A 26,630-nucleotide genomic window follows, 5' to 3' on the forward strand; every position below is an offset into this window, starting at 1 on the left:
CAGGTTGCTATCGATGCAATGCTCCTCAGAGAGGATGAAGAGATCACTACTCCCCAATGCCATTCGGCTTTACAATTCAACCGCCAGGAGTAGGATATGTTAAAGTGCCGGGGTTAGGACTGAGCTTAAGTTACCATTCAATGTATTTAAATAGTTAAGTATTGTATGTAATTAGCTTTGCTACAATAAGTGTATGGGACATTGGAAAAAATGTTGAATTTCCCCATGGGGATGAATAAAGTATCTATCTATCTATCTATCTATCTATCTATCTATCTATCTATCTATCTATCTATCTATCTTATTCGTCCTCCTGCTCTGAACCCCATCTCTCTCTGGAACCCCTGACCCAGGCTGGCAAATCTTCGGTTTCTGACTCTGCACTATCGAAGATTCACTCGCTAGTCTGCTGTCAGACTTTAGAGGTGCTTTGTGTTACGAGACCGCAGGTTCGTTTACTGTGAGTGTCGCTTTAAGTGCCTGAGTAAGGCGGGGCTCTGACGTCAGACACAAGCTGCGGCAGCCTGAGGGAGCGGGAGAGGGAGAGGGAGACAAGCTGTTGGAACTTCAGCGTGTGACTGCTATAGGCTGCAACTCTTCCATGCCCAAAAGGTTGGGTTGATCTGATCATCGGCACGCAGTGCACAACGGATGTGTGACTGTCACTTCGGATAATCCATGTGTGTGGATTTGCTGGAGTATCCTGTGGTATCACTTTTGTTGGCCCTTACCTGGAATCGGGGTCTTCTGTGGTAACCACTTGAAGACGATATTCCTGTTACCGTCACCTGGTGATATTTCTAAGTGGATTTCGGAACTAATCGACGGATAAGATCTTCGGCGACAGTTATTTCGTTTACCCAGCGTGGAATGTGTGTGGAATTCTTCGTAATTGCCTTCTCTCTACATGTTCGTGTGGATTTACAAATCTCTCCTCTCACTCACTTATTCCGTGGATTGCTGAACTTTTCCACTTTACCATCTGAAGACTTTAAGCATTGTTTCCCAAGCTTGATAGTTTGGGAGCTATATATAGGCAATACACTGTTAACCTGTTTATTTCGTTTAATCTTTTATATTTGGAGTAGATACTGTTACGAACCCCGTGACGGGTCAAAGAACCAGCAGAAATAGAAAACATCGTGGAGTCTGGTATTGCTATAAACTAATGCTATTTATTAGTAACTACGCGATACAGCAAGATAAATGCAGATATATCAAACAGGTTAGCAATTTGTGTGTGTGTGTGTGTGTGTGTGTGTGTGTGTGTGTGTGTGTGTGTGTGTGTGTGTGTGTGTGTGTGTGTGTGTGTGTGTGTGTGTGTGTGTGTGTGTATGTGTGTGTGGAAATAGGAAAGCCAAGCTTCTTCACGCCTCGGGGTGAATGGATACCGTCTTACGGAGATGAGTGAAATTCAGTTCAGTTCGTGGGATTGAGTCGAGTAGTGATGGAGAGAGAGAGAGGGAGAGGTTTGAGTCTTCAGGTAAGCTGACGCCGTCGATAGTCCCGTCCTCCTCCGAAATCCTTTGGAAGTCACCGACTGTGACACTACAAACGGGACCGTTCTTCTGTGGTGGAGTTATTAACCCAGGCGAGGGATGGGCATACGAATAACTCCCCACCGGTCACAGCCTTTTCACACTGCGAGAGCCACTGATCGATGCTCCTGATCGATCTTCCAAAACCCACCTTTTTCTGTGGACACAACAAAGATCATTCAGTGTCCAAAACCATGTGTCTGGAGGTCTATCAGCGGACCTCCTACTTATCTCACCGTGCTGAGCCCCAGCTGTCCATCAAACAGTTCCTCCCTTCTCTCTCTGTAACACAGAAGCTGACAGTGTCCTTGTAAAAGTGTAAACAAGCTTGCAGAGAAACCATCTCTCTCTCTCTCTCTCTCTCTCTCTCTCTCTCTCTCTCTCTCTCTCTCTCTCTCTCTCTCTCTCTCTCTCTCTCTCTCTCTCTCTCTCTCTCTCCCCCCCCCCCCCCCCCCTCTCTCCAACAAGGTGTTCGGTGTTGAACAACAACTCCCTCTCTCTTTTCAAAAACACAGTTCATAGGGGTAATTCAGGACCCCGTTACAATACTAATGAAGATAGTCGTTTTCACATCGAAACCAGACTCCATTAGTGATCTAATGTACTGGTACGTAACAATTGCAACAACCCAGCTGTCTGAGACACAGTCCGTTAAAATTGGTGAAAATGACCCAAAACGTTGAAAAGAGCAGGGAAGAAGGAGTTTAACCAACTTCGTCCAGAGCCCTGAAGAACGTCACAACCACAGTGAGCTCATCGTCTTATTCAGCCCGGAGAAAATCATGCAGGGAATTCATGCAGGTGTATAAGATGATGAGAGGCATTGGTCGTGTGGATAGCCGGAGGCTTTTTCCCAGGGCTGAAACGGTTAACACGAGGGGGAATAGGTTTAAGCTGCTAGGAAGTAGGTACAGAGGAGATGTCAGAGCTATTTTTTTTTAAGCAAAGAGTGGTGTGTGTGTGTGTGGAATGCACTGCCAGCGACGGTGGTAGAGGCGGATACAATAGGGTCTTTTAAGAGACTCTTAGATAGGTACATGGAGCTTAGGAAAATAGAGGGCTTTGCGGTAGGGTAATTCTAAGCAGTTTCTTGAGTAAGTTACATGGTTGGTACAACATTGTGGGCCAAAGCATCGGTAATATGTTGTAGATTTCTGTGATTCTATGAAATTCAAGGGGAATCTCCTATCCCACGGAGTGGTGACTAGTTGCAACCTGTCATCTCAGGGAGGATGAGAGGGGAATGGCAGGGATAGATTTTCATATACTGATATGGAACAGAAACATGGGCACGGACCAGCTGGGCCGAGTGGCCTCTCTAGTGTACATTGTGAGTGTGGTAGAGACAGTAAGTACCTGACACATGGGATTTCATACAGAACTGATTTATCTTTCACAGCCCCACAATATTAAACACCAGTCTAGTTTAAGGCTAACATCAGCAGAACAGACTCCTCCAATGCTCAGTGACCAGGGTTCAGTCCTGGGTACGATGAGCAGCCGCAAGAACTGCAGAATCTGACAGTAACAGTCCCTCATGAACCTGCAGCTGCCTTCAGTCACCGTGATGGTTAAACATTTAACACGGAGCTGATTTGAACTTCCTCCCTGATGTGAAGTTGCTGGTGTTGCAGCAGCTGGGATGATTGAGTAAAACTCTTTGCTCACTCCGGACAGAAATGTGGCCTCTATTTATTGTGAACTCACCGGTGCATCACAAGGTGGGTTAACTGAATGAGTCTCTTCGCACACACGGAGCAGGTGAACGGCCGCTTCCCAGTGCGAAGCTGTTGGTGTATCTGCGATGACCGATGGAATCCTTTCCAAAATGCGAGCCAGTGAATGACGTCACAGTGCTCTGAACGTCATGGCGATGTATCCAATCAGATCACGGACATTGTCACGTGTTCGGGCTCTCCTTGTAGCGAGTGAGGCGCTGTCTTCTCCAGCATCTTCGCCCCCACATTGAAGGATTGGCGGCTTTCAAACGCTGGTAAAGGCAACACGTACAACACACTGGAGGAACTCAGCAGGTCGGGCAGCATCCATGGAAATGTTGCGTAGAGGGGGTTTCTTATTAAGGGAAAGGGGTTTCTTCTTTGTGAGGTTTCTTTTCTTTTTTGTTACTCTATATGTTAATCAAAATGGCTTCTTTGTTTTGTTAAAAGTAGGAATTGCTTCTTTGTTGCAAAAGAGTGCTGGAAGCTTGTTTGGGTTAAATTTACTGATAACGAGAATTGTATTCATTTGTTAACCAATTGGAATTAATGTTATTCTCTCTTCTGGGTCTATAAGCTATTGTTGGCGGGCTTTTGGGGAGTCGGCGAGAGGGGCTGAGAGAGAGAGGACGCGATGCTGTAAACTGGGTGAGGAACGGACCCCGAGTGGGGGTCCGAGGCCAGGATGTTCGGCGAGGAGAAGAGACGAGGACAGATGTGCTTGGTTGATCACTTCGGGTGGTCCCGAGCTACGAGTCGAGGAGTTCGGAGGGGATCAAATGGTGACCAGAAGATTTTGTTAATTGAGCTCCAACAGTTGTGCACGAAGTGGTTTGGACTTTGATAAGTTTGGCGCCTTTTCTTTATTTTCTTTTCCTTCATGTATACTGTATCGTTATAAATCACTTAGTTATAGTAATATCTATAAACTGTAATCATTTAATCGCATATGGTGTACTGTCTGTTATTTGGCGGGGTGGGGACATCGCACAGCATCCACACAGGTTGGCTACCCAGTTTGGCGGGGCCGAAGGCTGCTCCCCCTAGACGGAAGCGAACTGAACGAGCCTAAGGCCTGCCAGGGGACTACATTGTGGGGGCTCCTCCGGGACTGAAATTAAGCGGGAGCTGTGTGTTCCCCCTTCTTTAACCTATGCGTGCTGCGGGGATGGAATGCTGTTGTGCCTCTGCTGGTGTGCGATTGCTGGTTATCACTGTGTGCATGTTGGGTGGGGTGGCTTTTTGTAGCCTGGAGATCATTGTTCGAGTTCAGACTAGCGCTGACGAAATGGTGGTGGGACCATGGGCTGTCCATACTGTTAGGAGAGTGAGGAATGACAGGTTGGGATGTTTCAGCTGTGGTAGGCTCCGCCCGGTTGTTGGAATAATATCCAGCCCTAAAATGGCGGAGGCGTGGGTGGAGCGGACCTCTCAGATGTTAGGCGAATGGCAGTGCTTGGCTGAGGGAAAGCGACAGGGATTGGTTGAGAGTTTGAGTAGGCGGGCTTGTGACGTTGTTAGAACTGTCTGTTCCAATTACCTGGAGGTGACAGCTGCCAGTTATGGGAAAGCGGGGGGATATGCGTTTGGTTCGACTAGAATTCAAATGCCACAGCTGGGGGGCTTACCATATCTGTGGCGGGAGATTGGTGGAAAGTTTCCAGAGTACCTTCTTTGGCTGGGGGGGGGGGGCAGATAAATTGCTTGCGGTGCCAGGGGGATCTGTCAAGGGGATCAGCTCCTCCCTCAATTGTTCAGTTGATCCTAGATTGTCGAGAAACTTAGAGGCCCAGTGGGGGAACGGCTTGGGGTCTCTGGGGGAGCACGTTCCCAGCAATGTACCAAGGAACTCCCGAAAGGAACAGACCCTATTCCTGAAGGCTTAGAGGGACCACGCACTCAGGTGTCGTTACGGATGGATGGAAGCCAAGTTAAAGCCATCCTCGACACCGGGGCGCAGGTCAAGTTGCTCTACAGTTCGTTTTACAACCGGTATTGGAAGCATTTACCCTTGACGACGATGAGGGCACTGGAGATTTGGGGTACCAGTGCCGGTGATTATCCAACGACGATTATTGGTCAGTGAAAATGGAGTTCTTAGAGGCCAATGCGGGGTGACTGAGGTTCGTGAATCGTTAATGCTGATGTATCCGGACATTGTTGAGACGGGCAGCGTTTCGATTCTGGAGGGGACCAACACCCTGCTGGTGTGGATGCGCCTGGGGGCCTGCCCGGAGGAGGGGGGTGAGGGCTGTTTGGAGGCATTGTCGATGCACCCAGAGTTTCGAGCTGCTTGGGAGGACTTGTGTAATAGCCACGGGCCGGTACCGAATTCAAACGAGAGCCGGTGGTGGTACGGCCTGGGGCAAGTATCTCAGGGTGAGACCCTCTTAGTGGACGCTGCGAAAAACCACGAGGGAGGGGAGTTGACCGCTGAAGACACCTCAGTGAGAGGGAGAGGTTGCGGCGACTGGGCCCTGAAGCCGTGGGAGACGTAGGCAGCGTGTGTGTGGAGTATAGTGACCAGAATAGGGCCCTGAGGGTCGAAGAGGCGATAGCCTGTCTGAGTGGTGCGAAGTGGTTTAAGGTGCTGGATCTGAGGAGTGGATGTTGCCAGATCCAGATTAGTGAGGCCGACAAGGAGAAGACGGCCTTTATAGGTCCCCTAGGATTCTTCCCGTCCGGAAAGATGCCAGAGGGCATATCCGGAGCCCTTGCAAACTTCCCGCGGGGCATGTGGAATACCATGGGGGATGTGGAGGTGTTTGGAGTTTTGGCGTATGTGGATGTTCTCCTGGTATTTGGATTTGCCTCGGGAGAATCTGAAGCGAGACTGTTGCAGGAGCGACTGAGAACTAAAGAGCTAAAGCTTTCTCTGGACACGTGTCAGGTCTGGCGAAGGTCGCAGCTCGTGAGTGACTGTCTCTACGGAATCAAGTTTGATGTGGAGATGGAGAGGCCGTATTCTCAGCAGAAACCGGAGAAAGTGATCCGGAATCAGTTGGAAGACCAAGAACGTTATCTGATTCAGAGTAACAGCAAACCGAGAGCCCGGAGAGGGGAGTTTGAGGAGGTGAAGCAATTGCGGACAGATCTTGGAAGAGGGAAGCGGAAGCTTGAAGGGAACCTGAAGATGACCATCGACAGTCCAAATGAAGTGGAAACCCTGAAGGTTGACCTTGAAGAAGTCATCAGGAAGGAAAAGCTGGAGATAAGTGCAGTGAATACAGAATTGTTGAGACTGTGGCGGGAGTTGGAGGAGCCAGAGGGGAAGCTGATGTCTCGATTGCGGGAGGCTGAAGAGGCTGGGGGAGCAGTGCAGGCCACGTGCTTCCGTTTGGAGAAGATCAAACAGCAGCTACCGATCGCAGAAGTGAGGAAGAATACAGATTCGAAGGATGATGCTCTGGATGTGTGGTACATTCTGCCTTTTGCTAACTTCTCCTCGATTGAGGAAGATAACGTTAGCCCTTCTACCACTGAGTCAGGTGTAGTGGGGAGGGTTAGCCGTGGACAGCAGGGGGCTCAGAGTTGCAGTGGGGGCATGAGTGAGAGATTGAGAGAGGAGTTGGCAAGCGAACCCGAGGTATCCCCGGTTGTGTCCGAGCCTGGATGGTTTCGGGGAGGGGTTACGAGGTCTCGGAGGGTTAAGGAACTCCCAGATAAGTTGACCTATATAGCGCCTGAGGAACAGGGCGTGAGGTCTACTGTTTGGGGAGCAATGTCACTGTTTGTGCCTGGGTTAGGATGTGTATTGGCAGGAATGGTTGGGGAGTTATTTAGAAGTCATGAGGACATGACTTTTATCTGGAAGCTTGTTTGGGTTAAAATTTACTGATAGCGAGAATTGCATTCATTTGTTAACCAATTGGGATTAATGTTATTCTCTCTTCTGGGTCTGTAAGCTAGTTTTGGCGGGCTTTTGGGGAGTCGGCCCGAGGGGATGAGGGAGAGAGGACGCGATGCTGTAAGCTGGGTGACGGAACCGAGGCCAGGTTGTAGATGTACATCTGTACAAAAATGACAGGAACAATATAAATGGACCGTGAGCAATGGCTACAACCGCGACAGCGCAGGGATCTACCTGCAAATTAACTGTGATTGTGCAGGTAGCTCATTGCATTAGTTTCCATTCAATAGTACCGATTACAGAAACAACATACCATCTCGATTTCAGACAAAACCTAGGTTCAGCAGCAGATTCTATTGGTGCCAGATATTGTTTCAATCAGAAACTATTTCTGCCCAATCAATTCTAAGCGCTGACTATAGACAGCGCAATGCGACAGATTATGTGAACACAGGACAGGGCCTTTCTGTGAAGTTTCTGTCCATATTCCACTTCAATCGACCGCTTCAACGTCGAAGTTTCGCAATTTCCGCGATGCGCTCTTCGGTGAGATTAAAGAATGTTTCAGTGTCGTCAGGGACAGTGAATATGGAGCACAGAAACAGATATAACGACGGTCTGAAGTTATTTATTTATAAGTCAATTTGCCAGATATTTAAAATATTCATTTTAGTAATGCAGTGAATAATGTTCCATGTTTGCCGGAGCATAGAGAACAGGTGTTACTGAGGTTAAAGTAATGGAGAGCCCTGTCTGTATACCTATGTCAGTAACCGAGGGATATACTGTGCCCATGATTGTAAGCAGGTTCCTCAAAATCGTTCTGCACAGCAGCCGCTTCATGTGACGTCACCGCCGACTGTGCGGTGAAGCTCCTGAAGTTTTGAGAGGTAGTTATGTCTCTCAGAATGCAGAATTCTGAGCAGCGCCAGTGTGACCACGGAGTTAATGGTACAATCCGCAGCCGCTTGCCATACTACAATTACCTATCATGGAGCATGAGAGTCTGTGGAACGCTCTGCTACAGTCTGCGGTGGAGGACAAGTCTTGCTTACATCTCAAGCGCAAGTCTATCGTTTCCTGAACGGTCAGGGCATCAAAGGATATAGTGTGAATACAGGTGTATGGGGTTGTGTGGAATCCGGGATCAGCCATGAACTGGCGGAGCAGTCTCGATGGGCTGAATGGCCCAATTCTGACATTTCGTCTTCTGATCTTATGGTCCTCTGGAGCTAGAACTGGAATATGGAGAGTCCTTCATATCCCTCCCGTCAATGTGTATTTGGTATTAGATTAATAAATCGGGAAGATGGGGAGTTAGAATCTCAGCTGAAATTAGAGAAAACACGTTCGACAATTAACTCCCACTCAACAGGAACAAATGTTGTCAATTATTTTCTCAGTGATTCTAGAACTAAATGAGTCTATTCACGTTCATTATTTAACACAAACTTTAAGCCATATTATAGCCATACCATCCGGACAACTGCTGTCGCAAGAAACGCCCTCCACGGTAAACAGAGGGTTTCATTTCACAAGCAGGGGTTGTTGACCCCACCCAACCGGAATCATTTGTGGAATTTGACTCCCTGAAAGTCCACAAGACAAATGACCATAAGACATCGGTGCAGAATCAGCCCATCAGATCCATCGAGTCTGCGCCGCCATTTCATCATGACTGATTCAGTTTCCGTCTGAGTCCCAGTCTCCTGCCTTCTCCGTGTATCCATTCATGCCCTGACCAATCAAGAGTCGATCAAACTCTTCCTTAAATATACATAAAGATTTGGCCTCCACAGCAGCCTGTAACAAAGAATTCTACACATTCACCGCTTCCTGGCAAAATAAATGCCTTCCAGAAGGACGCCTCTCCATTGTGAGGTTGTGCCCTCTGGTCTCAGACTCTCCCACCAGAGGAAACATCCTCTCCACATCCACTCCGTCAAACTCTTCGGTCAGGCTTCAATGACGTCACCTCTTATCCTTCTGAAATCCAGTGAATACAGGCCCAGAGTCAAACACTTTTCATATGACAAGCCGTTCAATCGCAGAATCGTTTTCGTCCACTTCGTCTGAACTCCTTCCAGGTTCACAGCACTTTTTCTAAGGTAATGGCCTGAACTGCTGACAGTGTGGCCTCACCAGTGCTTTACAAAGTCTCAACAGGACATCTTTGCTTTTATATTCTATTCCTCTTGAAATGAATGCTAATATTGCACCTGCGTTCTTCACCACGGACTCACCCTGCAAACTATCCTTTAGGGAATCCTACACAAGGACTCCCAAGTGCATTGGCGCCCTCGTGTTTTTTCGTAATTTCCCTCCGTTTCGAAAATACCCAATCCTTCCACTTCTTCAACTAAAGTGCCTGACAGTACATTTGCAGACACCGTGTTCCAACTACCATTTCTTTGTCCACTCTCCTAATCTGGCTGTCCGTCCCCCCGTACCTCCTCAACTTCCTCAAAACTACCTGTCCCTCCACCCTTCTTCATATCACCTGAAACTTTTCAACAAGGTAATCAGTTACATCATCCAAATTCTGGCATACAACGCAAAAAGCAGTCCCAACACCTGCCCCTGTGGAACACCACTGGCCATCGCCAGCTAACCAGAATAGGCTCGATTTATTCCCGCTCTTTGCCGCCTACCAATCTGCCACTGATTTATCTATGCCAGAATCTTTCCTGTAATACCACGAGTTCGTAACTTGTTAAGCAGCCTCACTATAGGAAGGATGTGGAAGCATTCGAAAGAGTACAGAGGAGATTTACCAGGATGCTGCCTGTTTCAGAGAGTATGGATGATGATCAGAGATTAAGGGAGCTAGGGCTTTACTCTTTGGAGAGAAGGAGGATGAGAGGAGACATGATAGAGGTGTACAAGATATTAAGAGGAATAGATAGAGTGGATAGCCAGCGCCTCTCCCCCAGGGCACCTCTGCTCAGTACAAGAGGACATGGCTTTAAGGTAAGGGGAGGGAAGTTCAAGGGGGATATTAGAGGAAGGTTTTTCACTCAGAGAGTGGTTGCTGCGTGGAATGCACTGCCTGAGTAAGTGGTGGAGGCAGATCCACTAGTGAAGTTTAAGAGACTACTAGACAGGTATATGGAGGAATTTAAGGTGGGGGTTATATGGGAGGCAGGGTTTGAGGGTCAGCACAACATTCTGGGCCGAAAGGCCTGTAATGTGCTGTACTATTCTATGTTCTATGTATGGAATCTTGTCAAAGGCCTTCTGAAAATCCGAGTACACAGTTTCGATCGATTCCTCTTTACCTCTCCTGCTTGTTATGTCTTCAGATAATTCCAACAGATTTATCAGTCGAGATTGTCCTTTGAGGAAACCATGCTGACGACGGCTTATCTTACCATGTGCCTCCAAGTACCGTCAGAGCTACTTAATAATAGACACCAACACCTTTCCAACCCGAGGTCAGCCTAACTGGCCGACAATTTCCTTTCTTCTGACTCTTTCCCTTCTGGAAGAGTGGAGTGACACATGCAAAATTCCAGTGTTCCGGAAACTTTCCAGATCCTAGTGCTTCCTGAATGATCATCACTAATGCTTCCACAATCTCCTCAGACACCTCTTTCAGAATCCTGGGATCTCACCATCTGGTCCAGGTGACTTATCTCCCTTCAGACCTTTTAGTTCCCCAACAACCTTCGCTCTAATGATGGTAACTTTACACACTTCATGAACCATGACACCGGGAAATTCCACCATATTGCTCGTGTCGTCCACAGTGAAGACTGATGCAAAACACTCAATCAGTTCGTCCGCCATTTCCTTTCCCCATTACTATCTCTCCAGCGTCTTTTCTCAGCGTCCGACACCTAGTCTCGCATTTTGCTTCCGACTGTATGTTTCGAAAGAAACTTTCGATGTCCTCTTGGAATGTCGCTTATTCCAAAGGGCCAAATGATTTAACACGGGAAAGAGTGATGGGCTGATCAAAACTGGGAACCATGGAGGCAGTGAGGCAAGAACTTCAGTAAGAATTGTTGTCAGAATGTCGTCTGGGAGGGAGAGATGCATTCACTGAAAATCTTCACCTGTGTTAAAATGCCCGAAGGGAGGGTATTGCGACCTGATTGACAATCAGCGAAGGAGTGAGCCGCGGATTGAAAATGGCCACCCGTGATGAAATGCACTGACCTCTTCAGGCTGTAGAGCGGGGAAGGTGTCTTCAATGGATTTCTGTGCCAACTGGAGGCGAGGTTTAAAGGTGCGAGTTGGTTAGCGTCAATCAAAACCACCTTCTGCAGGGGACATGGAGAGCGGGAGAGGGTGATGGGAAGAGATTGGGGAAGAGAGTGGGGAAAGCGAAGTGGAGAAGAGGAGGAAAGATGAATGAAACCATCATCACCCCTGTGTCCTCCATCTCCACTTACCCTTCAGATGTCTGTCTCTCTCTCCACAAGTCTTTCCACTCACTCTGCACTCTCTCAACCCCCTCGCTCTCCGCCCACACTCTCGCCTCTAGCTCTGCACCTCTCCGTCAGCACCCCCCTCACCACCACTATACTCTCCTCTGCACATCCTTTGTCCTTCATTCCCCTTTCCCCCAGTCTATCCCTCTCTTCCCATCCCTCCGCTCCATTAACCCTACCTGTAAGCCTCATAATTTGTATAATCTCTATCAAATGTCCCGGAAATGTACATTCCAAGGAATAAAGTCCTAACATATTCAATCTTTCCTTATAACGTAGGTCCTCCAATCGCGGCACCATACTTGTAAATTTTCAAAGTATTCTTGCAAACCTATTTACATATTTCATGCAGTTCAGTGACCAAAACTGCAGACAATACTCTACATTAGGCCTCACCAACTTCGACATAACATCCCATCTCCATCCCAGTACATGAAGTCCAATGCGTCAAAACATTTCCTTACGACCCTATCCACATAGACGCCATTTCCAACGTATTGTGACCTTGTATTCCCCGAATCCATTGTTGTACACACTCATCAGTGTCCTACTTTTAATCTGTAAACCCTAGCCTCCTGGTTCCTACCGAAGGTCCATTTGCCATTTATCCAGCTGATCCAAATCCCTCTGCAAGATATGATGGCCTCCTTCGCTGTCCAATATACACTCACTTGGTGTACATACAGAAACTTGGTTAAGTACATGGACGGGAGGGCATGATCTGACGGATTTACAGTTCGACACAGTGATCGGGAGCAGTGCGTGGAAACGCAATACCCCCAACCCCCGGCTCACCCCACAACACCCCCTACCCCACCCCAGCGTCGGGTTGCAGAACCGGAACCATGTGCGGTAAAAGTTTCGCTATGGGATTCCGAGACGAGGGCCACAATCTCAACCATGACTAACATATTCGCCACTGTGGATAAATAACTGGTTAGTCTAATCATTCTGAGCAGACGCACCGCCTCTCACTCATCCATGTCTCCTCACTGCCGTTCCCCTTTGCAGTGGACTCTTCTTCCAGCCTCTCCATCTTCCCTTCCAAATCGCTCCACTCTCCTCGCCACCCAAAACACTGAACCCTCCTTTCTATGAACCCGGTCAGTTTACCACACCCTCCACACTGCACTCATTCACTCATTTACGCTGCAAACTCGTCTCCCCCTCTCCTTTCTCTTGACGCCATTTTCACTCACCTCACCTTCCTCGCCACCCCTATAGCTCACCCCCACCACCTCGGTATCCTGCACACCCATCCTTCCTCACCCCTTTCTGTAGCCCACCACGCCGACTCCCCCCCCCCACCAATTCCACCTTTCCATCCCAGTCTCCGTAAAAAAAAACCTCCCACTCCCTTTCTTTTAGTCCTCTATCCCTTTCTCTCTACCTCGCTCTCCTCACTCTCCAGCTCTCTCCCCTCGCTCCAACCATCTCTAAATCCCCCTCTCTATATCCCCCGTGACTGTCCACTCTCAACATCATACATTGCCAGGTATGATGATGCGGCCATCACTGAATCGTGGCTGAAGGATGATTGCAGTTGGGAGCTGAATGCCCGAGGTTACATGTTATACAAGAGGGAGAGGAAGGCAGGCAGAGTGGGTAGTGCGGCTCTACTGGTAAAGGTAGGGTGATGTTACAGAGGACCAGAAGATGTTGAATCCTTGTGGATTGAGTTAAGAAACAGCAAGTGTAAAAAGACGCTGATGGCAGTTATATAGAGGCCTCTAACAGTCGCTGGGAGGTGGACCACAGGTTACAACAGGTAATAGAAAAGGCGAGTCAAAAGGGCAATGTTATGGCAGTCATGGGACATGTTAACATGAAGGTCAACTGGGAAAATCAAGTTAGTAATGGATCTCAAGGGAATGAGTTTGTTGAATGCCCGAGGGATAGCCTTTCAGAGCAGTTTGTCGTTGAGCCTACTGTGGAATCAGCTGTACTGGATTGGGTGCTATACAATGAACGGGAGGCGATTAGGGAGCTGAAAGTAGACAAACCTTTGGAAAATGTGATCGCAACAGGAGTGCGAGCAACTGAAATCATTAGAACGGAAAAGATGAAATATGAAAGCAAGCTGAGAAATAATATCAAAGTGGAATATAAAAGTTTTTCCCCAAGTGTAAATTAAAAATAAAAGAGAAATTAGAATGGATCAAGGACCGCTAGAAAACGAGGCAGGAGAAATAATAACCAGGGACAATGAGATGGCTGATGAAACTAATTGAGTATTTTGCATCATTCTTCACTGTGGAAGACACTAACAACACGCCTGATATTGTGGTGTGTGAAGGAAGAGAAGTGGGTGCAGTTACTATTACAAGAGAGAAGGTGCTCAAAATACTGAAAGACCTAAAGTTACACAAGTCACCGTGACCAGAAGAACTGCACCCTGGGGTGCTGAAAGAGGTAGCATTGGAGATTCTGCTGGCATTAGAAATTATCTTGCAATAATCATTGGACTCCGGCATGGTGTCAGAGGACTGGAAAATTGCAGATGCCACTCCACTCTTTAAGAAAGGAGGAAGGTAGCAGAAAAGCAACTATAGACCAGTTAGCCTGACCTCAGTTGTTGGGAAGATGTTAGAATCAATTGTTAAGAGTGAGGTGATGGAGTACCTGGTGACACAGGACAAGATAATACAAAGTCAGCATGGTTTCCTTCAGGGACAATCCTGCCTGATGACTCTTTCGGAATTCTCGAAGGAGATTACAAGTAGATTAGATAAAGGTGATGCATTGGATGTTGTACATTTGGAACTCCAGAAGTCCTTTGATCAGGTGCACACACATGAACTGCTTACCAAGTGAAGAGCCCATAGTATTACAGGAAATTCACTAAAGTGGTTAGAGCATTGGCTGATTGGCAGGACGCAGGGAGTTAAAATAAAAAGGACCCTTTTCTGGTTGTTTGCCAGTCACTAGTTCCACAGGGGTCAGTAATGGGACCGCTTCTTTTTATGCTTTATATAAATGATTTAGATGATGAAATAGATTGTTTTGCTGCCAAGTTTTCAGATGATGCGAAGGTTGGCGGAGGGGCAATAGTGTTGAGGAAACAGGAAGGATGAAGAATGATTTAGTTTAGGAGAATGGGGAAGAAAGTGGCAAATGAAGTACAATGTGGGAAAATGCAGGGTCATGCAACTTGATAGCAGAAACAAATGTGCGGACTATTTTTTAAACTGTGAGAAATTCCAGGAATCTAAGATGCAGGGGGAGATGGGAGTCCTTGTGCAGAACACCATGAAGGTTAACTTACAGGCTCAGTCGGTGGTGAGGAAGGCAAATGCCATGTTAGCATTCATTTCAAGAGGTCTAGCATACAAGAGCAAGGATCAAATGCTGAGGCCTTATAAGGCATTGGTGAGGCCTCACCTTGAGTATTTTGAACAGCTTCGAGCCCGTCATCTTAGAAAAGATGTGCTGCCATTGGAGAGGGTTCAGAGGAGGTTCACAAGGATGATTCCAGGAATGAAAGGGTTATCACACGAGGAGCGTTACATGGCTCTGGGTCTGTATCGCTGGAATTCAGAAGGATGAGGGGGAATCTCATTGAAACCTTTCAAATGTCGAAAGGCCTGGACAGAGTGGGTGTGGAAAGGATGTTTTCCATCGTGGAACAGTCTAGGACAAGAGAGCACAGTCTCAGGATGGAGGGGCGCCCTTTCAAAACAGATCCGGAAAAATGTCCCGAGCCAAAGTATGTTGAATGTGTGGAATTCGTTGCCACATGCAGCGGTGGTGGCCAGATCATTGGGTATGTTTAAGGCAGAGATTGACAAGTTCTTGTTTAGACATGACAATGAACATTACGGGGAGAAGAGCGGGAACTGGGATTGAGGAGGAGGGGAAAAGGTTTAGTCATGATTAAATAGCGGAACAGACTCGATAGGCCAGATGGCCTCATTCTACTCCCATGTCTTATGGTCTCTCTTTCTCCTCCTCTCTTTTCCCCACCATCTCTCCACACACTCACTTTCATCTGCAGCTACCCGCTCTCCACTTTCCACACACAACTTTCTCAACACCTCACTCTCCTCCCATTTCTCAGCAATGGAGGGAGGTAGCGTTCTACATCTACCTCCACTCTCATATAAAGATCACTTAACAAGTCAGTAGCTCTGTAACCGCGAACGCTGCAGATTCCAGATTCTCGGTAATGTTCGTTATATTGAGGAAATCACAGTTAGGAACGCCACGGGCTGGTTTATGTATGTTGCAAGCGGGGGGGGGGGCGCTGGTAGTGGACCCAAATGCAAGACACAGACACTGAAGTACTGGGAGCAGGGCTAAGATTATCCAGAATGGAACGGAAGTCAGGAGGAAAGGACGCTGGACATGGACACAGGCCCTGGACGAGACAAGCAGACCGAGCCTGGTCTAGGACTCAGACTGTGAAAGCGGGACCTGGATGAGGAACTTGGAACTAGATGTCTGCACTAGGACTCCGAGCCAGAGTCTGGACAGGGACCCGGAACATGGGTCTTGACTCGGGCTCGGAACCCGGATCCAGTCGAGGACTCGGGACTAGGAACAGACTAGACACAAGATAGCACTGGGATCACAGGGACGTGGCTTGGACTAGACCAGGATCTTGGACGTGGCTAGGGCTGGACGAGGAATCTCCAGCACCAGGCTGGGCGAGGTACTCCTGGGCTCAGTGAGGCACCAGAACTGGATGAGGACACGAAGCTCGGACTTGGACGGGGCTGGAACACGGCGCCCTGACTTGATCTTGGAACACAGAGCCTTGGTGTTGGAGTACAGGGTCACAGAGCCGGGACCCCTCCTTGGGAACAGGCCTGAGAGCCGGGGTTCTACACAGAGTCAGGACCCCTCCTAAGGCCGGGACTCTTCCCTTGACGGACACTAAACACAGAGGCACAAAGAGACAGATCCAAACTCAGCAATAGGTACCTCCATATCTTGGCATGGCGAGGCTCCAGTCTCACTCCGGCGGTTGAACTTGACGGCGATACAGGCAAGGACGCAGTCGAGGTTACAGGCAAGGTAGCAGGCGAAGGAAACTGACGAAGGTTAGTGCCAAAATAACTGTTTTTTTAAAAAACTTTTTTATTGAGTTTTCAGATAATTACAGAAAGAAAAAAAAACCTTCCACCTCCCCTTAGCCCCTCCCCCTAACATCCCTATAGAAAAAGAAAGAAAGAAAGAAAGAAAGAAAGAAAGAAAGAAAGAAAGAAAGAAAGAAAGAAAGAAAGAAAGAAAGAAAGAAAGAAAGAAAGAAAGAAAGAAAGAAAGAAAGAAAGAAAGAAAGAAAGAAAGAAAGAAAGAAAGAAAGAGAAGAAAGAAAGAAAGAAAGAAAGAGTGCCTGGATATCGGAAGATCCCCACATGCTCCACGGAGTTCGTAATAACTTTAGTATATATATTTCTTTCTTTCCCCAAATAACCAATTATTTTATCTTCAGAGCACCTATATATTTAATCCTGTCTTTTGTAACTAAGGGCGCCAAATTTTCAAAAATGATTCATATTTATCTCTTAGATTATAAGTAATTTTTTCAACTGCAATACAGCTGGAAATTTCATTCTTTCAACGATCTATACTTAAGTATGCATCCGATTTCCAAGTAAATGGAATAACCTTTTTGGCTACTGCCAGGGCAATATTTATAAATTCTTTCTGATATTTATTCGATTTTATCCCTTCAATATCGCCTAATAAAAATAATATTGGATTATGTGGAAGTTGTGTTCCAATAATTTCTTCCAAAACAACTCTTAAATTTGTCCAAAAAGGTTGAATTTTAGAACAAGACCAAGTAGAATGTAAAAAAGTACCAATTTCTTGGTTACATGGGAAACACTGATCAGATACATTTGGGTTTAATTAATTTATTTTTTGTGGTGTAATATATAATTGATGTAAAAATTATATTGCACTAATCTTAACCGAACATTTATTGTATTTGTCATACTATCAAGACATAGTCTTGACCAATTTGTTTCTTCAATTTTAATATTCAAGTCAATTTCCCATTTTTGTCTTGACTCATGGATTCCTTGTTTAATTGCCTGTTTTTGAATGAATCTATACATACAAGAAATAATTTTTAGGTTTTTCCTTTTTGAATTAAAGTTTCTATTTTATTAGATTTCGGCAATAACATTGTTTGACCTAATTTTTCTCTTAAATAAGCCCTTATTTGGAAGTAACAAAAAAGAGTGTTGTTCGATATGGTTTCCTTCTCTGTGAGTTTTGTGATTTCCTGTAAACATGGAAGGTGTTGAGTGAAAGAGAATGGAGAAGACATTATCTGCTCAGTGATGAAATGTCCCAGTGATTTTGATCAGAGGAACAGTCACTGGGCAGCCTCTGCATCCATTCTGTAAATTACTGGGTTCGGTAATTAGCAGCAAAGCACTGACTGTGGAAATTACAAATCAGAATATTATTAGAGTCACAGAGCCCAGCAGCACTGGAACAGGCTTTTCGGCCCTTCTAGTCAATACGGACCCGTTTTTGTTTTTACTGCCAACTACCTGCATACACTTCCCATCCATGCCCTCACCCAAATTTCTCTTTAGTGTCTAACTCGAACCCACATCCACCACTTCCACTGGCAGCTCATTCCACACTCTTATCAAGCTCTGAGTGAAGAATCCCCCTTCAGATTCCCCCAAAATAATTCACCTTTCACCCTGAAATATCAATTGTGACAGTGGGAAAGTGTGTATTGAACCGGAGGAAATAGCAGAGGTACTTAATGAATACTTCAGTATTCACTATGGAAAAGGATCTTAGTGATTGTACTGATGACTTGCAGCAGACTGAAAAGCTTGAGCATGGAGATATTGAGAAAGAGGATGTGCTGCAGCTTTTGGAAAGCATCAAGTTGGATAAGTCGCTATGGATCTGAACATTTGGAGAGGTATAATATGATTAGTAATAGTCAGCATGACTTTGTGAAGGACAGGTCGTGCCTTACGAGCCCGATTGAATTTTTTGATGATGTGACTAAACAAATTGATGAAGAAAGAGCAGTAGATGTAGTGTATATGGATTTCAGCAAGGCAATTGATAAGGTAACCCATGTAAGGCTTATTGAGAAAGTAAGGAGGCATGGGATCCAAGGGGACATTATTTGTGGATCCAGAACTGGCTTGCCCACTGAAGGCAAAGAGTGGTTGTAGATGGGTCATATTCTGCATGGAGGCCGGTGACCAGTGGAGTGCCTCAGGGATCTGTTCTGGGACCCTTAATCTTTGTGTTTTTTATAAATGACCTGGATGAGGAAGTGGAGGGATGAGTTGGTAAGTTTGCTGATGACACAAAGGTTGGATGTTTTGTGGATAGTGTGGATGGCTGTCAGAGTTTACAGCGGGACATTGATAGGATGCAGAACAGGGCTGAGAAGTGGCAGGTGGAGGTCAGCCCAGGTAAGTGTGAAGTGGTTCATTTTAGTAGGTCAAATATGATGGCAGTGAAAATGTTGGGACTGAGATGAGGGGAAATGTCTCCACGCCGAGGGTGGTGAATGTCTGTAAATCCCCACCACAGAGGGTGTTGAAAACTCGGTGATCATCCTCACATAAAACAGAGGCTGGCAGATGTGTGGAGACCCAAGGGATCGAGAAAATGAGGATCGGTAGAAGCAAGCGGCTGAGATGGGAGAGTAGCCTTCATTTGCTGATGGTTAAACGGGCCGAATGACCTCCTCCTGCTGTTTCTCACTTAATGCTTCAGTGTTCCTGTCCAGTGAGGCCAGAGGAATGTGAATAGAAATGAGTGTTTATAAACATAGACTGATTTAAATGACAAACACGAGGAAATTAGCAGATGCTGGAAATTCAAGCAACACACACAAAATGCCGGTGGAACGCAGCAGGTTAGGCAGCATCTATAGGGAGAAGCGCTGTCCACGTTTCGGAACGGTTCAGGACTGACGAAGGGTCTCGGCCCGAAGCGTCGACAGCGCTTCTCCCTATAGATGCTGCCTGACCTGCTGCGTTCCACCAGCATTTTGTGTGTGTTGACTGATTTAAAAGAAACCAGCTCATTTTCTGTGTGGGTCTGAATTGTGTGTCGGGATGGGAAGTGAATCAAAACTATAACTCTGAGAACTCTGTGATCTGGGGCTGGAGGGAAAGGGATCGGGGAAGATATGGAAGGAAAATCTAAATACGTATGGAAATGATATAGGGAAATAATGAAATAATGTGGGAAATGCGGCGGTGGGTAGGGCAGTATGTGAAGGGCGAGGAACAGTCACCGATCACATGGGAGACCCTCCAGCGAAACGTGATCATGTTTTACCGCAGATCGGCAGCATTTGCGGGTTTGTTTCCGTGGCCCCGCCCACCACCTGTGACGCAAAAGAAGCACATTGCGCATGCTCACAGGCCCGAGCCAGGCAGTGATGTTTTTTTCGTTCTTTGTGTAAGTGGGTCAGCGGTGGATCCGGGTTCGGGTTCGGGTTCGGGATCGGGAGGGGGTCCTCGCCCCCTTGGACGGGGAGCCGGAGACGGATTATTCTCTGCGGGGCAACACCAACAATTTCCCTTCGGTGAGTATTGAAGCCGGTTCCGAGCGGGGAGGTCTGACTTTGAGTGGTGAGTTAACTTTACCGAACTCAAACAAGAGAAAATCTGCAGATGCTGGAAATGCGAGCAACGCGCACAAAATGCTGGAGGAACTCAGCAGTCCGGGCAGCATCTAGGGGAAGAATACAGTCGACATTACCGGCCGAAACCCTTCGGCAGGACTGGAGAATAAAAGGTGGGGGAGGGGAGGGGAGAGAGAAACACAAGGTGATCGGTGAAACCTGAAGGGGGAGGGGATGAAGTTTCCCGAACTGGCGGCCTCGCCTCGCTTCCTTCACAGAATCTGCCGGGGTCGGTCCGGGTTGTGAGACCTTCACACCGAACCGTCTGAGATGAGCCGCCGCTCAGCCCCTGTTGTTCTGGTCCTATTAGCAGGATGACGTAAAACACGTTTCTATACTGTTACTGACAGAGAATTGTATAATTGCTGTTCTGTGTGTTATCTGAATGTACTTGCCTGTGATGCTGCCACAAGTCAGTGTTTCTCTGTACCTGTACCTTCCCGTACTTGTGCACTTGGCAATAAATTCAACAGGACCTGAGAAATCTCGGTGAGATTTGATTAGTGATGATCATCTTGGCAGCTCGGTAGGTCGAATGTATGAGACAGTACACTGTTAAATGCAAAACCCTGAACAGTGTTGATGATCAGAGGGATCTTAGACTCCAAGTTCATCGCTCCCTGAAAGAGACTGCACAGATTGATCGGGTGGTTAAGAAGGCAAATGGCATGGTTGTCTTTATCAGTTGAAGCATTGAGTTCAAAAGTCGGGAAGTTGTGTTGCAGCTTTATAAAACTCGTTAGACCACATCTGGAATGTTTCATACAGTTCTGGTCGCTCCCATTCTCGGAAGGATGTCGGGGCTTTGGAGTGGGCGCAGAAAAGGTTTACCAGGATATTGCCTGGATTAGAGGGCCTGAGCTTTAACGGGAGGTTGGACAAAATTGTGTTGTTTTCTCTGGAGCCGTGCCAGCTGGGGTGAGACTGGATAGACGTTTATAAGATTACCAGAGGATTAGAAGCAGTGTCTCAGAAAGGCAGCGTCCATTATCAAGGTCCTCCAGCACCCAGGGCATGTGGTTTTCTCAATGTTACCAACAGGTAAGGAGGTACAGAAGTCTGAAGGCTCACACTCAGTGATTCAGGAACAGTTTCTTCCCCTCTGCCATCCGATTGCTAAATGGATATTGAACCCTTGAACACTACCTCACATTTAAAATATATAGTATTTCTGTTTGTTGCACGATTTTTAATTTATTCACAGAAACAAAGAAAACCTACAGCACAATACAAGCCCTTCGGCCCACAAAGTTGTGCCAACATGTCCCTACCTTAGGAATTACTATGGTTACCCATAGCCTTCTATTTTTCTAAGCTAGTATTTCTTTATTTTTCTCCAGTGTCTCCAGGTACCTATCCAAAAGACCATATTCTACCCTCCTCCACCACCGTTGCTGGTAGCCAATTCCACACACTCACCACTCTCTGAGTAAAAAAACTTATCCGTAACATTTCCTCTGCAACTGCTCCCCAGCACCTTAAACCTGTGCTGTCTTTTCATAACCATTTCAGACCTGGGAAAAGGTCTCTGACCATCCACACAATCAATGCCTCTCATCATCTTATACACCTCTATCAGGTCACCTCTCATCCTCCGTTGCTCCAAGTAGAAAAGGCCGAGTCCACTCAAACTATTCTAATAAGGCATGCTCCCCAATCCAGGCAACATCTGTGTAAATATCCTCTGCACCATTTCTGTGGTTTCCACATGCTTCGTGTAGTGAGGCAACCAGAATTGTGCACAGTGGGGTGTGACCAGCATCACATATAGCTGCAACATTACCTCTCAGCTCCTAAATTCAATCCCACGATTGTTGAAGGTCAATATACCATATACCTTCTTAACCACAGAGTCAACCTGCGTAGCAACTTTGAGTGTCCTATGGACTGGGACCCCAGGATCCCTCTGATCCTCCACACTGCCAAGAGTCTTACCATTAATGTTATATTCTGCCATCATGTTTGACCTAACAAAATGAGCCACTTCACACTTATCTTGGTTGAACTCCATCTGCCACTTTTCAGCCCAGTTTTGCATCCTATCAATGTCCCACTGAAACCTCTGACAGCCCTCCACACTATCCACAACTCCCCCAACCTTTGTGTCATCAGCAAACTTGCTAACCCATCCCTCCACTTCCTCATCCAGGTCATTTATCAAAATCACAAAGAGTAAGGGTCCCAGATATACTGTAAATGATTTAGTTGTTTATTTTTATTATTTTATTTTGTTTTTTTTTCCTTCTATAATATGTATTGCATTGAACTGCTGCTGCACAGTTTTCAAATTTCATGACACACACTGGTGATAATAAACCTGATTCTGATACTGAGTGGACAGACAATCTATTTTTCCTGGGGGTTGAAATGTCTAATATATTTACGGTGAGAGGAGATGTAAGCAGGAAGTTTGTTTCTTTACACAGAGTGGTGGGTAGCTTGAAAACTCTGCCTGGGGTGGGAGACCCGACTGGTCACGTGATCCCGTTTGCCCCTCCCATTTAACAGCAGATGGGCAGCACCTGTGCATCTGTTTCCGAGGCCCTGCCCTCCGGATGATGTGACACTCACTTTGCGCATGTTCACTGTCTCCGGCCGGGCGGTGTTTTCTTTTCCGCTCAGTGCTGAAGTGCATCATCTGTGGGATCGAGCGAAGGGTCCTCACCTCCTGGGTGGGGGAGCTAGGGGTCGGGATCACTGTCTGTGGGCCAAAGATATTGCGTTCCCATCGGTGGGTATTATGACCGATCCCAAGCGGGGAGATCCGATTTTGTCCGTGAGCCGCGAACTGAGGGCCAGTTACTCATTTATGTTCTGATTATCTGGGCTGGTCAAAAATGTGTAGACTTCACTTAATCTGCATTGAACGATCCAAACCTGGAGCCCAGGCTGTCTATTTCCGCAGAGTTGAAACGGGAGACCCGCCAACAGGTCACGTGAGGCTGTTTACTGCAGATCTGCCCTACCCTTCACTTTGTGATGCAAGATGACGTGGTGTGTGCTCAGAGTCCCTGGCTGGGTCAGGATGCTTCCTCTATGTTGTGTTGGGGAATCTGACGTTGGTCACTGAGTCCCGTTAACTTCACCCAACTCGCCTCGTTTTCTGAGGCTGCTCACATTTGTCCTGGAGCTTTATGGCTGTTGTGTCTTCTCCCGGACTGGGGTGCGTGAGGAAGGAGAATGTCCCAGGTTGTGGGGATCTTTGATTTCGCTGCCTGCTTTACTGAGGGACTGGGAAGTCTAGGCGGGAGAGTGGTTTCTGTGATGTGCACATGGCCGAGTGGTTTAGCAATCTGAAGGTCATGAGTTCGAGCCTCAGGCCAGGCAGTGCGTTGTATCCTTGAGCATGGCACTTAACCACACATTGCTCCTGCACGTTTATAGCCCAGATGGATCAAATCACCTAATCCTGTTCCTGTGTCTTATGTATTACCATGACAGAATGATAGCTCCTTCTTATCCCATATTGTTTTGTGATGTGTGAGGGACAATAAAAGATTGTTCACTGAGATTATTATATTTGGCTTCAACGTTTAAATTTCAGTGAGTTTTGTTCTTAGTAACATTAAGCAGAAATGTTTGGTTCTCCTTTTCATTGTTAATGTGCTTCATTATCTCTCTGGTTAATGTTAGACCTGCGGTGAGAGGTTTATTGGAAAAAAAACCCCAAGTGGAAGCAAACCATGGCTAAAGATGTGGGAATAACAACAAGTGAACTGGCCCGAGGACTGAGGACTGAGCGCATCAACTGGAGAGAACAACTCTGAATCAGCTGACTTGGAGTTCCCAGTGAGTCAGTGAGGAGGAAGTTTGGTAATTCTCATTTACTCAAACACTGGTCCTTTATACATTACGTACCTGTACAATAGAAGGTGGGAAATAGTTGGTGAGACTGAATGTGCCCAGAAGAACCATTTATGCCTCTGTCAGACACAGTTGCAATCACACCAGGTCTGGTAATGTGTTTCCAGCAGCCCAGCCCTTTAAAATCACTCGCATTTTGTGGAAGTCAAATCTGGATAAAGTGGTGGAAATCGGGCAGAATCTCAAGTTGCTGGAGATCTGCACTAAAAACTGAAAATGTTTGAAGTCATCCTGACAAAATGTTATTAAGCTGAATTGTAAAGATTGTTCCTCTCGCCACAGCTGTTCCTTACATGCTGAGCAGTTTGGTAATTACAATTTCTTTTTATTACATTCACTCTGGATTGGTTTATGTTTCCTGAAATGTACCAGTTTTAATGTGGAAGTGGAAATGGCTCACTCTGTGATAGTTGAACAATAAAGTAACCACAACATTTCCCTGCAAATTACCCTGGTGCCAATTAGTTTGTTATTCCTAGAAATGTGTTCAGTCCAGTTGTTGTGAACAAGGTTTACAAGAATAATCTCAGAAATGTTCAGCGTTATGTATAAGGAGCATTTGATTATTTTGGACTTGTGCTCAATGGAGTTCAGAGGGACAGTGGGGGATGTTTGGTTAAGTAAACCTACCATATGTTGAAAAGCCTGGATACAGTGGACATGGAGACGATGTTTCCATTAGACTGTGATCTGACAGCACAGTCTTGGAATAAAGAAGCTTCCCTTTAAAACTGAGAGAAGAAAAAAATTTGGCCAGAAGATGTCTGATCTGTGGAATTTGTTGCCACAGAGGTTGGTTGAAGCTGCCATTTGGGTATATTTATGACAGAGATCAACATATTCATGATTGCTGAGTAGCTCAGGGTTACAGGAGGAAGGCAGGAATATGGTGTTGGAATGAAAATCAGCCATGGTTAAATGATGGGGCAGACCAGATGGATAGAATCACCTAATTCTGCTCCTGACTGAATGATTGCTCCTCCTTATCCCATATTGTTTTGTGATGTGTGAGTGACAATAAAAAAATGTTTACTGAGATCATTATATCAGCCTACAATGTTTTGTTCTTAGTAACATTAACCAGAAATGTTTGGTTCTCCTTTTTATTGTTATTGTGCTTCATTGCCTCTCTGGTTAAAATTAGACCTGCGGTGAGAGGTTTATTGGAAGAAAAACTCCAACTAGAAGCAAACCACGGCTGAAGACGAGGGAACAGCAACAAGTGAACCAGCCTGAGGACTGAGAGCATTAACTGGAGAGAACCAATCTGACTCGGAGATTCCATTGATTCAGTCAGGAGAAAGTTTGGTGAGTCTCATTTACTCAAACACTGGTCCTTTAGACATTACATACCTGTATAAGGGAAGGTGGGATATAGTTGCAGTGAGACTGAATGTGCCTAGAACAACCAGTTTTGCCTCTGTGAGACCCAGTTGCAATCACTCCAGGTCCGGTAATGAGCTTCCAGCAGCCCAGCCTTTAAAACCACTCCCATTCTGTGGAAGTCGAATCCGGATAAAGTCACTCAGAGACCGTACAGTACAAACTCTTTATTCCAAGCACCCGGGGCTTACTTAGTTAGTCGCTCAAACAGGAACAGTCTGTGACTGTTCCCACCCAATCCACTAACTGACTAACAATTCCCCTTACACCACAGATATATCCATCCAGATACCCCCACACAAGACAGGCTGGAGCCAAAGATATTTACTACATGACAGGCTGGAGCCCCTAAAGACAAACTACAAAATAGTCATAATGGTTTACACACACAGTACAGATTGAAGCTGTCCTATCTCTACATGTGATTGCGCAAGGAGATAAGCATCTTGAAACCCTAGCTAGCTACCTGCAAGAAGAAATATGGCTCAGCACATCGGTTGATTATCAGCAGTTTCTTTCAGAAAAAACAGGCTGCTATTGTTTAACGAAGTGTTAACCATTTTACAGACTTTATCCTTCCCTCCTTTTGATCATTACATTATCAACAACGCAGTAACTTTTTACAGAGAAAGCAACTGACGACAGCATTGACTTATCAATGGGTAAAGACAGTATACAACAGTAATTGTAACAAAGATATGTACAACTATTAGGACATAATGCAGTATCATGCCCCACATATTACCAAACAGGCCTTCAAAGATCACCATTTCGACCCTTCGGTGAACCCGTGTAAATCCTGCCCTGCTTTCTTGATGCTGTCAATCTCCTTTGCAGTGTGCTCGGAGAGGGGTGTAATGTTAGTAGATTCATCAGGGATATACGTGCAGCATTCTGTGTCAATAACAGCACAGGTTCCCTATTTCTCAGCTGGGATAAACTCTAAAGCTATACGATTCTGTCTGACTGTTTGCCAGTTTGCAATCATTTCAGTGGATATTTCTGTTACTTGGGCCTGTGTTTCTGTCAGGGCCCCTGCAATATTGTGGCCAGCTCCTCAAGTGCTGTATTCAAATTGATTATCTCTGATGAATTCCTGGCTACTCCATAGGAGAGAAAAGTAATCATCCAAAATCAATCAGTCTCAGTTGTTCCTCTTGGCTGCTGGGCTCCTGCATGTTTCCCAGTATAGGAAGTTCAGTTTGATGG

At 46.3% G+C, this 26,630-nt stretch overlaps 1 protein-coding gene and 1 pseudogene across 1 annotated transcript in view; one reads left to right on the forward strand and one right to left on the reverse strand.

Moving 5' to 3' along the window:
- The window catches only part of LOC140723378 (uncharacterized), a 425,409-nt pseudogene that overhangs the window by 252,086 nt on the left and 146,693 nt on the right, over nt 1-26,630 (reverse strand).
- Nucleotides 19,911-26,630, forward strand: part of LOC140723394 (uncharacterized) — a 175,092-nt gene continuing 168,372 nt past the window's right edge. The window contains exons 1-3 of the mRNA XM_073037976.1: nt 19,911-20,075; nt 23,808-23,987; nt 25,183-25,346. The gene's annotated coding sequence lies outside the window, so the exon portion shown is untranslated. The remainder of the gene's footprint in view (nt 20,076-23,807; nt 23,988-25,182; nt 25,347-26,630) is intronic.

The sequence above is a fragment of the Hemitrygon akajei genome, unplaced genomic scaffold, assembly GCF_048418815.1.
Source record: "Hemitrygon akajei unplaced genomic scaffold, sHemAka1.3 Scf000111, whole genome shotgun sequence".
Classification (NCBI taxonomy): domain Eukaryota; kingdom Metazoa; phylum Chordata; class Chondrichthyes; order Myliobatiformes; family Dasyatidae; genus Hemitrygon; species Hemitrygon akajei.